Source organism: Lepidochelys olivacea (genome assembly GCF_965140295.1).
Source record: "Lepidochelys olivacea isolate rLepOli2 genome assembly, chromosome: 1".
NCBI classification, from domain to species: domain Eukaryota; kingdom Metazoa; phylum Chordata; order Testudines; family Cheloniidae; genus Lepidochelys; species Lepidochelys olivacea.
In genome coordinates, this window is record NC_140411.1 from 203,340,409 (window position 1) to 203,354,918 (window position 14,510).

Below are 14,510 nucleotides of genomic sequence, written 5' to 3' on the forward strand. Positions count from 1 at the left end.
TTGCAAAGGAAACCACTGATAGATTTTTTTTTTTTAACTCTAGCATTGTTGGACAGAGATGACCCGTAACTGTTGATAGTGGGGGGCCCCACAATTTAAAGCAGCAGTTTTTCAAATTTTTGGAGCAGAGCCCCCCATGTCCCCTTGAGTTACAGCTTTTGTTTGCACCCCACAACGCAGAAAAAAGAGGCGACTCGGGGTGGAGGTGGCATTTTCTCCCTAGTCCCGCCAGGTTGAAGCCCAAGCCGTCTGGCATAATCACTCCCCCTCCTCCCCCACCCTGAACATTCCTCCACACCCTCTAGGGGGTATGCCCCAAAGTTTGAAAACCTCTGATTTAAAGGTTCTGGTAGTATGCAGCAGGGCATATGAACCCTGGCGGAAATCTGAAAGGGCACGTGACCCCATGTGTGCCCCCCACATGTTGCCGCTGCTGTTGGGGCATGCTCAAGAAACTATATTACGTACACTAAGACTTAATGAAAACTATGCTAATGGTCAGTCATACACATTGGTGTCAATATAAGCAGCGAGGGTTCACCTACTGTTGCCAACTTTGCAGTTGCAGGCGTTCCAGGTCATGAAGCTGTATCCCAGCAAGCACAGGTTGAAATGCTAATGAAATATTTTCTGTACCTGTTCCAGTCCTGGATGATGTGGAATACAAGCTGTTCTGTGCTGAATGAAAGCTCTGGGATGGGATAATACCCATTAAGAAATCATGGCAGGCTTTCGCCATCTCTAACAGGAATCCTCCACCCATTGCCTCCCTAATTCAATCCAGAAATGCTCACACCACTTCTGTACATGCTCCCTATTCTCCCCATCACACAGTGGAAATGAACCATTCTGAATCTTACAAACTGATGCTGTACAGAAGTTTGGGACAACTGGGCAGAATAAGGATACACACCGAATACCGAGCCTTGCAGCCAGAGAAACCTATAAAATACTTCACAGGGGCTTCAGATTTGCTTGACTGGGCCCTGAATAAAACACATGATTCTTGTTGCTGAAAGGTACAAAATGCTGAGTACTTACATGAAACACAGAAAAGGTTCTTTCAGGAGAAGAGCACAAACTGATCTTCAAGGATCTGAGAGGAAAACAGGAAAAACAGCATGAAGAATAAAGCAGGTATAAATAAGCTAAATTATACCAAAATAAAAAAGACACCCAGGAGCCACAGGGATTCTTGCAATTCCTGCAGAAAAAATAAAATTTTCACTTCATGGATCACATAAACCTTACAAGCTCAGAAATTATCAGAACCAGGTGACTGGATAGCTCAGGGGATTGATAATAGTCTAGGGAGCCTTTCATCCCTAGGATGCTAGTTTGAATCCATTCCAAGTCAGCAAAGATTAAGTGATGTTACCATCTGGTGGCTGTTCAGTTGCTTGTGTGAAATAAGATGGTGGTCCCTGTGGACAGGTGTTCTCTTCACAAAGCCCACCACCATAATCGGCACTAATTGGCCTCCTTGTCAGTAGTCTCAGCAGAGAGGTTAAGGATTAAATTGGCCACAGAGAGTGAACTCCTCTTCTTGGTCCTAGATACAATCCCTGCAGGTCAGAGGTGAGGTACATTATGGGGGCAGAGAGGTAAGGAAGCTTACACTACAACTGCTTGTTTTGTGGATAAATAGTGGTATGTCAGTCTCTTCTGTCTTTGGCCTAAAACTGATGTGTTACCTTAGCAGAAAAGAGATCGCTGCTTCAAGAGAGAATGTTTGGGGGAACTATTGCCTTCTGATAGTCTAAACACTTAGCATAACAAAGAGTCTCTGGATTTACCAATGTATGTTATGGATTATCTGAGCTATACTGTAAACCTATCGTCCAGGACATATTAACATGGAATGAATTAATGACCAAAATGAGTCAAACCCTGCTACTCTGATGAGTTGTTCCAAATGGATGATCTGTTCCTATTTGAGATTGAAAGCAAAGGTTTATACAAAAGATTGATGTTTGAAGGATCATTTCATGGAGATGGTTTGAAGAGCACAGAATTCCAGTGTGTTTTAAATCCAAACTAACCGTCAGCAGTAAAGCAAAAGGAGGTGCTTATAAGGAAACCTATTTGCTCTCAGAAGATAAGGAGGAGAGAATCTTATTTAGCTTTCCCTAGCCAACAAAAGACTCCCCTTCTTTCCTGAATGTATGTTAAAATATATTAAGGAATATGAAGGAGGGATGGTGGTGGAAAAGGAGCAATAGCGGGTTGGTGTTGCTGTTGGGAGGGACTGGGAGTTAGGTAAGTATTGCAGCAATTGTGTGTGTGTGTAGGTAGGGTTGCCAACTTTCTCATTGCATAAAACTGAACACCTTTGCCCCATCTGCTGCCACACCCCTTCCTGAGGCCCTGCCCCCATTCACTCCAGCCCCCTTCCCTCCATCGCTTGCTCTCCCCCATCCTCACTTACTTTTAATGGGCTGGGGCAGGGGGTTGGGGTGCACGGGGAGGTGAGGGCTCCAGCTGGGGGTGCAGGAGCAGGCCCTGGGCTGGGGCAGGGAGCCGGGTGTGGGAGGGAGTGAGGGCTCCAGCTGGGGGGTGCGGGCTCTGGGGTGGGGCTGGGGACAAGAGGTTTGGAGTGCGGGAGTGGGCTCAAGGTGGGGGCAGGGGATTGGGCTGCAGGAGGGGGTGCGGGCTCTGGGAGGGAGTTTAGGTGTAGAAGGGGGTTCCGACCTGGGGCAGAAAGTTGGGGTGCAGGGTCTGGGACAGAGTTAGGGTGCAGGAGGGGGTTAGGCCTGGGGAAGTGGGCTTGGGGTACAGGTTCCGGCTGGGCTGCGCTTACCACAAGTGGCTCCCGGTCGGCGGCGCAGGGGGGCTAAGTAGGCTTCTTGCCTGCCCTGGCTCCGCGCTGCTCCTGGAAGTGGCCAGAACGTCAGCCGCCTGACCCCTCTGCCTAGGGGCCGGGCGGCTATGCGCGATGCCTGTGCTTGCAGGCACCTCACCCACAGCTCCCATTGGCTGCGATTCCCAACCAATGGGAGCTGCAGAGCTGATGCTGGAGCAGCCTGCGGAAGCTTCCCCGATCGCCCCTTTGCCTAGTGGCTGCAGGGACATGCCAGTCGCTTCTGGGGAGCTGCACATAGCCAGGGCAGGCAGGGAGCCTGCCTTAGCCCCACTGCGCCACTGACCGAACTTTTAACGGCGAGGTCAGCAGTGCTGACTGGAGCCACCAACGTCCCTTTTCCACTGGGTGTTCCGGTCGGAAACCAGACGCCTAGCAACCCGATGTGTAAGGAGGGGTGAGGCAGCAGATTCTGGGCCCGGGGGAAGAGTAGTGGGGGTGGAGTGAACAAAGAAGCAAGTAGGCTAGCAAGTGGGAAGGAATAGCTAGAGAGAATTCCAGGGTAGAGAAGAATCATTGGAACTGTAGGCCAGCTAGCAAGATGCATACAGCTTCAGTTGGGCTGGCCATCCTGGGAACAGCAACATGCTGGCTAGCATAGGCGTCAAGAACAAAGCGACCTCAGGAGCATGAGTTTTGTTATAGAAAAAGGGTTGCAATTCAAGCTATAACTGGCAGACACCAATTTTTTTTCCATGGGAAATTCCAAAACATTTTCAGGGTTGTTGTTTTTTTCTCTGAAATTTCCTGCAAAAATGTTTTATATTGTTTTTCAATGAAAAACAAACTGTTTTTGACAAGAAAAATTTGTGATTTTTGGTAAACCTATTTTCAAAGCCAATTTTTTAAAAACTGAAAGCCAATTAATTTTTTTAGTAAAAAATTTCATTTTTGACAGAAAAACCCCACTTTTTATTTCAATTACTGTTTGATGAAAAAACGTTGACAGCGCTAGTAAGAGGTCCATCAGTAGGAGCACTGCAATCCTTTCATCAAACAAATTGGTATCCTAGTAGGGGAGTTTAAAAGGGTCAAGTGGAACTTCCCAGCAGCAGAATGGAATGCTGGGAAATTGATACAGTAGAAACTTACTTGCAGCAACGTCTTTTTAGAGCAATCGCCACTTGCAGAGAACACTTCCCCTGGGAACACTGTCCCTACTGTGAATGGTCCACTTGGTAACAGCAACATAGCCGCCGCATAAGAGCAACATTTGTGACCTTGTGACATCACATCTGAAGGTGGAGATTGGGGCGCATATAGGGGCTCTGCCCCCCAAAAAAACTGTGTCTTTCCACTCCCCTTCGAACCCTGGCCCTTCAGCGCAGTTCCAGGGCACACAGTCCCGTCCATTTGCCCTGCCTCCGTGGACCGCATATGCAGGGGGGAAGGGCTGGAAGAGAGGGGTTTTTTGGGGGGGTTGGGTGGGGGGGGCGAAGCTGGGGTCAGGGAAGCAGCAGTAGCACAGCTGGAAGGTTTCCTACTCACTTCCTCAGCATCTGGCTTGCAAGCAGTGGGGGAGGGGGTTTCATTTTTGCAGTGGGGGGGTATCAAGGACATTGTACCCCCACACTGAGCTATCCCCTCCATCTAAGTTGTCGGTGGCGGGGTATGCTGTTTTGCAGTGGGGGCTTGGGAGAACCCCCCTCCCCAATGTACTGACCTGTCCCTTTCCCTCCATCCCCTCTCCACTGTCTGTGCTTGGAGCTGCCACCCCCTCTCCGTTCCTCCTCCTTGTCCTTGCTGACTGGGCGTCAACATGGTGAGAATTGAGATCACAGGAGATACAGTCTCCCTGCTTTCTATTTCTGTGTCCAGTATGGCAACAGCCACAGTAGCAGGAAGCAGTAATTCAACCTAAAGTCCTGCCCAGCCCCTGCAGCCCTGGGATGGAGCATCCTCAGTGTAGACTGAAGCATTTGATTGACAACCTCTAACAAGACCGTACTGAATAGATGCGAACTGAAAGTGTCATAACTTGGTTAAAGTTAGGTAGATTTTCACAGGAGTAGCAAAAGGCACATCCCTGACACCAGGCTGACCACCCACACTTCAAGTCTCTGATCCAAGCATAGAGGCACAAGAGTTTCTCAATGAAACCGTTGCAAGAATCTTTTACCATGGTAATTTTTTAATAATGTATTTTTTCCCTAATGTTGTTCTGAGAAATGGCTGAACTGTTTTTGCTGAAATTTTCCAGGAGGGGGAAAAAAATCAGCTGGAGGCAGACCCAGCATGAAAAAACATCAGCCCAAATTCTTAAAGTTTGGCAGTTATAAGCAACTGAAAACAGGGTGTTATAATGGGAAGTGTCAGCCAGTCTTAAGTATAGGTGTTGCTACTTGCATCATTTACAGTAACAACTTTAATGCCAAAAAATGCCAAATTACAGGACTGGGTCCTTAGTTTATAAAGTTAAGTACTGAGCATTGACTTAATTGGGAATCTCACCATTTTGCAGAAGATATTCATCGGCTTTTGCAGAATTAGGCCACAGAGAATGTATACAAAAATCACATCACTAACTACTGAAAGGCAGTCAGTTCTGGGGTGGCACTCAACACCCGTTTACCAGTGCATAGCAACACTACAAACATGTTTGGTAGAAGAAGTGAGGAAGAGCACTATATCCAACGAAAACGGTAGGGAAATTTTAGATGAGTAATTACACTAGGCCTAAATTGGAATTTGGCAAGTCACCAGGGCTAACATTCTGCCAAAAGTGCCATAAGCTCTTTAATGATCAAAAGGGGTCCAGGCGCTTGATTTTAAATCATGTCCAAAATATAAAAATAAAACTTTCCATGTGAAGTAGTGAAAAAACAGGATGTATCTGAGGAAACTGTGATTCACTCCATGTTAGATAAGTATAGAAAACATATGAGATGCGGACCAAACTCTACTCTCTTACCCCTTTGCAACCTCATTGACTTAATTGCAACTAAGAGTAGAGTTTGACCCATTAAAATGATAGGGTGTAACTTTTTATTATACGGCACTTTGAGACACACTCTGTCACTAGAGACACACAACCTAATTACATTGAATTAACACAGCAGCTTTCTCCAGGACACACTATTATATAACATGTAAAAAAATAAAATCTATGAAAATTGACCATTTACTTTCCAGTACTCCATGTTATAAATAGAATAATCCTCGGACTCATATACCACTATTACCCTTGTTCTTTTTAATGTCAAGTGTTTTCAACCCAAAATCAATATATGTGGTGGGTGTGTACAAGACGACCAACCGAGCTTCTCCTTCTCCAATTCCTAGGATTATTTAACAATTCCCAAGGAAATGCCACTGCTACTAATCTTAGCAGAATTTCACTTTTTACCACCCTCATCCTCTCTGAAGCTTATGTAAGAGGATTTTCCATAAGGGCCCAGAGTGGTGGTGGTGGTGGTGGTCGGTGGGGAGAGGGGATAAAATCGAATTCCTGACTCACCAGCAAGATGTGGGTCATGCCACTAATGCCTCTATGGCCACTACTTCGCGGCATTGTTGTCCAGTAAATAGGATACTGATCTGGGAGTCTGGACACCATGTTCTATTCTTAGCTCTGCCATTAACTCCCAATGGCCAGATTCTGCCACCTTTACTCACACTGAGTAGTACTTTCCTCTAATATTGTTTCATGACTAGTCCTATTTAAATCACGGGACTACTTGTGGTCTAAGTTACTACTCAGTGTGAATAAGGATGGCAGAATCTGGCCCTATGAGTAAAATTTTCAAAAGCACCTAAGTGATTTAGGTGTCCAAGTCCCATTTTCAAAAATGACTTGGGCGTCTAGGAACCCACCTATAATTGAAAATCAACAAGACTTTTGGCTTGTTTCCACAGCAGGGTAATGTGCCCTATAGGGGTGTGTTTTCTAAAGTGTACTAACATGTTGCCAATTAATTGGTTGGTGTAGACTGGTTGGTGCTGGTGCACAATAAAGTTTCCCCAAGTGTGCTTTAACTTAGAAGCACGCTAGGCAACTTTTAGCATGCACCAGCAGGATCTACACAGACCAATCAATGTGTAACACATTAGTGTGTTTTAGAAATCACAACCCCATAGTGCACATTGCTGCTTCATGCAGACAAGCCCACAGGATCCTAAGTGTACAAGTCACTTCTGCAAATGCTCCTAAGTCACTGAATGAGCTTTTGAAAATGTTTCCTTTCTGTACCTGTTTCCCAATCCGTCAAATAGAAATAATGCCAATTACCCATCTTTGCAAAGTGCTTTGAGATCTAACAAATGAAATGTACTAGAGAGGTGCTGACTATTATTAATGCAAAGCCTGGACTGGCCTAGAGGATGCAATTCCCATTACACAGGGAAGACGGGTAATCATGAACTAACTGGACATGCCTACCTCAGACTGCCCTCTCCAAGAGCCTATGTGGAGCTGGCATGGAGCACAGCTCTACCACATGCAGTCTGTGCTGTATACCAACTCCACTGAAGGTTCTGTTGCACTGTAAGCTTTCCATGGCCTTTACACTTCTGGATGTGTTTTACCCTTATAGTATCTGATATAGAACTTAGTGCCAAAGGAGGATGGGCAAGGCAATGGAGAAATCCTAATGTTATTACATTCTCAATCCAAATAGGGCCCAAACTAATCCAAGCCCATGTCTGGAAAAAACCGCAAAACACCAGACCCTTCTGAGCTGAAATTCAATAGAGCACTGTGAATGATCTGAATCTGAGGTGGAGAGAAAGTTCATTGCGTGTCTGACACGGGCAGAGACAGATTACAGCAAAATTAAATTGAGGATTTTAGTGGATATAATTGTTGTTTTTATATATTAATGAACAACAATAATACGTGATCCTGAATTGAATATCAGGGCTGACATTTAATCTGAGCCCTCATGCTATCCATAAATGTTCATAAACGTCACAAGACCCCTGCCCCTTGATTGAATTACGACCTAGTATGCAATTTAGGAAACGTGGATTAATCTACATAGATTCATATTTCTACAGGTTACATTGTTATTTTGTTGATTTATGCCCCTTTTCACTAAATGTCCTTTTCATCCAGAATCCAAGACAGAGCATGCAAGTATCTGACAAGAGAGTGAAGGGATCAGCTCAAAAACCAGTAGCCAACAGCAGATGGAAAACTGGTATAGTGAAACCTGTACTAATTACCTCTTGCTATTTGCAATCGCCTTTGTTAATGGCCAGCAAAATCTCAGTCCCTGTGAGATCTCCTATCTCCTTTACAATAACTCACACTGTAGCAGGTGGCCACCTAAAATGCTTCTGACAATGTGCTGACCTGCCCACCTGTGTAATAAACTATATTACAATCAGTTTGCAAAGGAGGCCAGAGGTAGATCCTTCTTTAATATTAGGGGTTCACTCCAAGAACATAATTTTTAACCTCCTATCAATGTGAAAGTGCATTGGCAAAGGATGCTGCATTAAATTGAGAGGTGTGCATCAGGAAAAGTGCCTTGGCAAAGCACAAGGAAAACTGATCTAAAAGGACTTATTTTTATTGTCACACTCTCTTAAATGGCTACCTATTAATAGTTAAAATATCTGCAGTCCTCTTATTGCCTGTTATTAACAGATGTCAGGGTGCAATGATATTTGCTTGTGGACTGATTATTATTATTTACTATTTGTACTACTGTAGTGCCTAGGACTGTAATTATGGACCAGGAACTCAGTGCTGTGGAGCTACTCAACCAGTTACAACATGGAAACAAACTGAGCCGGCAGTCAATTGGTGGTCCTCCCACAAATTCTGTTTTCAAGGGTGCAATCTTCAGCAGTTCTGCGGAAAAGGACCTAGGGGTGACAGTGGACGAGAAGCTGGATATGAGTCAACAGTGTACCCTTGTTGCCAAGAAGGCCAATGGCATTTTGGGATGTATAAGTAGGGGCATAGCCAGCAAATCGAGGGACGTGGTCGTTCCCCTCTATTCGACATTGGTGAGGCCTCATCTGGAGTACCGTGTCCAGTTTTGGGCCCCACACTACAAGAAGGATGTGGAAAAATTGGAGAGAGTACAGCGAAGGGCAACAAAAATGATTAAGGGTCTGGAACACATGACTTATGAGGAGAGGCTGAGGGAACTGGGATTGTTTAGTCTGCAGAAGAGAAGAATGAGGGGAGATTTGATAGCTGCTTTCAACTACCTGAGAGGTGGTTCCAAAGAGGATAGTTCTATACTGTTCTCAGTGGTAGGAGATGACAGGACAAGGAGTAATGGTCTCAAGTTGCAGTGGGGGAGGTTTAGGTTGGATATTAGGAAAAACTTTTTCACTAGGAGGGTGGTGAAACACTGGAATGCGTTACCTAGGGAGGTGGTAGAATCTCCTTCCTTATAAGTTTTTAAGGTCAGGCTTGACAAAGCCCTGGCTGGGATGATTTAATTGGGGATTGGTCCTGCTTTGAGCAGGGGGTTGGACTGGGTGACCTCCTGAGGTCCCTTCCAACCCTGATATTCTATGATTCTATGATTCCCTTTGAAGTCCATTGAGTTTTCTCATTGGGTACATCCATATTGGAGTTGGAGGTGTAGTTTCCTGCTTGGGTAGATGTATGTGCTCTAGCTTTGATCAAGCTAGCAGGCTGAAAGTAGCAATGTAGCTGAGGTGGCAAGAGTGGTGGGACAGGCTAGCCACCTGACTACAATCCTGTCTGAGACCCTAGGTATTTACTTGGGCAGCTTGCCCATCCTACTGCCCATGCTGCCATGGCCACACTGCTATTTTTAGCATGCTAGCTCAATCAAAGCTCATGCACACACATCTACCCAAGCTGGAAATTACACTACCAACTCCAGTGTAGACATACTGGTAGATTTCAATGACAGGATCAGAAGCAGACACCAAAGGAGTAAATGGCCAACTTCTCAGTCTTCTTTCATATCTTTCTAATTCTGTTTGTTCCTATTAGCAGACAGCCGCTTCTCAGTCTAATACATTCTAGCTGATCAGTATATCCCTTCTTGAGATGTAGTAAGGGAATGACTTGATGCTCTGGGGCTATCAAACAAGACAGGACATGAAAGTCAGCCTAATGGACTAATGCTAGGGAAGCCAAGACTCAGAAAGAACCTAGAAGATGGTCTCACGATTGTCTGCCTCTATCCAATCAAGGCAAAATATTAGCAGGGGATGCTGCAAGTCAAGCTTAAACGGCAATGGCAGGTCTGTGTATGGAATCTCACATCTGGAGTAGCAGAGAGTTGCACAAGTAACAAGAAGAAAAGGAATACTTGTGGCACCTTAGAGACTAACAAATTTATTTGAGCATAAGCATCCGATGAAGTGAGCTGTAGCTCACGAAAGCTTACGCTCAAATAAATTTGTTAGTCTCTAAGGTGCCACAAGTCCTCCTCATTCTTTTTGCGAATACAGACTAACACGGCTGCTACTCTGAAACAAGTAACAAGCAATATTTACGAATATTTTAAAGTTAAGTCATGTTTTGATAAAAAAAGTGAAGTGTATTTTATATGCATGCGTGGATTGTTTTATAATGAAACTGAAAAAATGAATTTTAAGATAGAAAGGTATGATACAGTTAAACAGTGTGAAAAAAAGTAACCCAATTACTGGTTCTGCAACTTTTGCATAATGGGATATGATAAAGGCTTAACAATTTTGATTTACTGATGATACATAGGTTACCTATTCTTCAAGGACAAAGCTTATAAAACATCTCCAGAAGAGACATCTCAGATAACAGGAGAAATAACTAGATTTTCCTTTTCTCTACTTAAAGATAAGAAAGTTACAGTTTGCTTAATTACACATTTTAAAATGTACATAATGCAAGATAACTATACATTATCCTTCCTTTAACTAGTGTATAAGTTAGTTTGTTTTGAAATATGGTTGCATTTTGCATTTGTATTGGAACAAAAAGAGCTTCCCCCTGCTCCTTTTGTTGGTAATTAAAAACAGATGAAAAAAACAGCCTTGATTGCAGCTTTTTGCTCTTTTAGTATGATGTAACATACATATTAAGGTTAAGGAATACTAACTGTATAAGGCTCTATATTATATATATATACACACACACACACACACTACATAGAATCTATTAACAAATCAAGGAGTTTATACAGTTTTCACTTGAAGATATAAAAGGAACAATTTGGGGAAACAGACTTTTGAATATGTGCTGCTTGACAATAAGATTGGGTGATACGGTTTTTTACATAAGACACAGGAAGCTAATCAAAATCAAAGTCTTAACTCTAAATGTATACAAGCTACATTTCTTAGGTAACTCTACCGAAAAGAAGTCCTAACTGCAGTTTTCATAGAAACCAGTGAAAGACACATGCAATAAAAGAGGACTCTAGTATCTGAACACTGAACTCCAATTAACATCCATCAGGAGTCTCTAGCTGCCTAAGGAGAATCTTCATTCTCTCCATACGAAGCATTTTTGAAGAAAGTACCTTCAAAGAAAGGGCTGTAGAGCTCTCCAGAAGATACAGTACAGCTTCAGCAGCTGAGCTGTTGAGGCTAGTTTGCAGTCTAGAATGAGTTTTCACAAAGCGCCACAATGGGTTAATTTTATGTTATCCGTAAGCCAACCACTTATATCTGAAGTATATATTTTGACTTAAAGATGACAAGAAATAGTATTAATTATAATTTGTAATAGCTTTAGTCACGAATCAATTCCTTGAGGAAATTCAGAAGAGACAGCTTAAAATCAGTTGATTTTGAGTCAACTGATTTAAAAAATTTCCTCCGTTGGCCATTTCTAAAAGAGGGCTTAATTGCAATATTTGGACTCAGCTTTAAGGTCTCGACGAAGGACAACACTTAAGCACATACCTAAATTCAAGTATGTGGTAAGTGTTATCCTGAATAGAGATGCCTTTCTGAATCACAGCCTAAGAAAACAGAGGTTTCCTCTGTGCCCATCAGTGAACGTCAAAGAGATTACAGAGACCTGGCATCTCGGAAAATTCCTATCTCACCTGGACAGAAGTCAAAGTCTTTATGAATATGGTGTTCCGAGACACACAAAGTTAAATTAAAATTAATACTGAAGTATTAAGCAAACTGAATATGAATAACTCAAACACTAAATATTGAAATGTTAAGTTGAAAAATGTTGTACTAGTGATGACATGCATTGGTAGTTAATAAAAGCAATTACTGAAGTCTGGCTTGTTGTCTAGTGTTAATAATTAGGTAATTACTTTAAAAGTCCAATGGTTCATATAAATAGGTTACTGATGTGAGGAAGAGACCCTGGGAAATGAGTTAAGTTATTGATTGATGGTTACTTTCTTGCTAGGGATTAAAGACTTCCGAGGGTGATCCAAAAATCTAGTGTGTTCTGATAATTTGCTTATATGGTGGCTTTTGAACTCAAGAGCCAAGGCACTCCAATGAGCTCGATGTAATTCCTTTCCAAAATCAGACATGCCAGTTCTCCTCAAAATCTCCTTTACTCCAAGACATAACTAACACTTTCAATTTGGGACATCGGGTTCAGAAATGCTCTTCCCTCAAGGGCGCTGCAGGTCAGCTGTGATGGGCTTGGGCAGAGCTGTGAGGGAAGCCCAGGAACGGAATAGTGGTGAGGGATGTAGGGCAGAACTAAGGTGCATTGGCACAGTTGTGTGTGGAGAACCCCGGGCGGGAATAGCAGCAGATGCTGCAGGAGACAATTGAGGTGCATTTGCAGAGCTCTGTGAAGACCCAAGAATAAAAGTAGGCATTAGAAATCAGATTTATGGTATATTGGGAGCGCTGTGCAGCCTGTGTTGTGGTTTAGGACTGGAACATTAGGGTGCATTGTAAGTCAGGGATGAAGTGTCTAAGCAGAGTCATGATAAAGAAGCCTGAATATATTAAGCCTAGACCTATAGAACAAAATTCAATACAAAATTTAGAAGAAAAGTGACCAAAAGTTTCTTCTCCATCAGTAAACCCAATAAAACAATCACACCACGAAACTATGCAGATATATGGGAACATGCTAAATTGTCAGACATCATACATAACAGTAGCAAATCCTGGGGATCTTAACCTTAGTGGCATTCATTTTGTTCTACAGTTTTTACAATTTGTACTGCCTGTAACAAACACTGCTCTCATGGTAGCATGTAATATTTGGACCTAAACAAAAAGCATTACAGGAAAAACTGTGCTCTCCTTTACACCACTCCAATCCCACGGAAGTCAACAGGGTTATGCAGCTGCATGAGTAAGTGCAGAATTAAGTTCACAGTAAACAGAGAACGGCTATACATCAGTGGTATCTAACCTTTTCAGCCAGATGGCCAAACACATAGTTTCAAAAAGGCCAAGGGGTCACAATCAACATTTTGGAGATGATTCTCCAACTTGTTCTGTTCCCCTTTATGCTTCTCAGGAGCTAAAAAGGAAAATCCCCTCAGTTTGGGGAATCCCCACTAGGCATACAACTGGGATAGCTGGCTCCTATGCCTTCATTCACAGAGTTCCTGCCTACTGACGGTGTTTTGGGTATTGGGAGGGGTGTTTTGGGGGAGAAGACTGGAACAAGCTGAGCTCCAGCTGGAACAGTAGATGATCCTTCGGGATTACAGCCAGCCAGTACACCTAAAACCATCCCTCAGGCTCTAATCTACACTGGGACAAAGAATCAGGATCGGTAACTGGTTGCTGGTTCTCAACGTCTCCCTCCCCCGCTTCTCCTGGGATGCTCCGGGTGGCTGCGGGGGTGGAGGCGCCATCCTTTGCTAATGCTCCCCCAGGCTCAGACAGAAAAAGTCAACCTTTCCCTGGGGCTCCCATATCCCAGCTGTGAAGCAGGCCACGAACCAGAAAGAACTGCTCTCTTCTCCTTCTCCTGCAATTCAGTAGGTGTCCAGCAGGGGAGCTGCTGTGCATTTGCAACAGAGAGCAGCTAGCAGCCATTCCGAGAGCTGAAGGAGCATAATTCAGTTCATAATAAAATGCACATTTTCTTTTTAACACAGTTGACCTCAAGAAACACAATTTAGAGCCTCAATAGCCACAAACTGGACGTTGCAGAATAACATATGCACATTTAAAGCTGTATTTTCAGTTTATGCAAGTGAAATAGTTCCATAGGTGCTGTGCCAACTGACAGCTGCTGAGGCTCTGGCGCCTCTGTACACACAGGGGTGTAGGACATACATTTATACATTAGCGCAGCACTTACTCTTGGAAGCCAACCTCGATTGTAAAACTCATCTCTCCCAAAAATTTGAACACAAGTGGCTAGGAAATTTGAGTTAAAATTCCAGTTCATCAAATGTTGCTGAACAAGCACATCCTTTCTAAACCCTTATTTTTATCAAAATTCAAGACTACTTCATGAAGACTCACTAAAACAGGTCCATAGAATAATACATTGCACTTTTCATTTGATATTGTCACTGTGAATTACAACATTCGTTTAGCCTCACAACACCTACTTGATGAAGTGGGGGGGGGGGTCACACACTTCATTACTTGTGGAGGCCCACCTGTTGGGTGGTGGGAGGTGGCGGCCTCTGTCCCTGAACCTATAGCAATTTTACAGGATACTGCCAATAAACTTAAATTTTATTGTTAGGTTGCTCCTCTTCATTTATTTATCTATCTATCAACTTCACATCAACTTCCCTGTGACAGTGTCCATTTGGTGCTGCAGGCA

At 43.5% G+C, this 14,510-nt stretch overlaps 1 protein-coding gene across 1 annotated transcript in view; it reads right to left on the minus strand.

The window, feature by feature from the left end:
• Positions 1–14,510, minus strand: part of ZBTB20 (zinc finger and BTB domain containing 20) — a 608,278-nt gene that overhangs the window by 153,742 nt on the left and 440,026 nt on the right. The window contains exon 8 of the mRNA XM_084618031.1: positions 1,042–1,096. The gene's annotated coding sequence lies outside the window, so the exon portion shown is untranslated. The remainder of the gene's footprint in view (positions 1–1,041; positions 1,097–14,510) is intronic.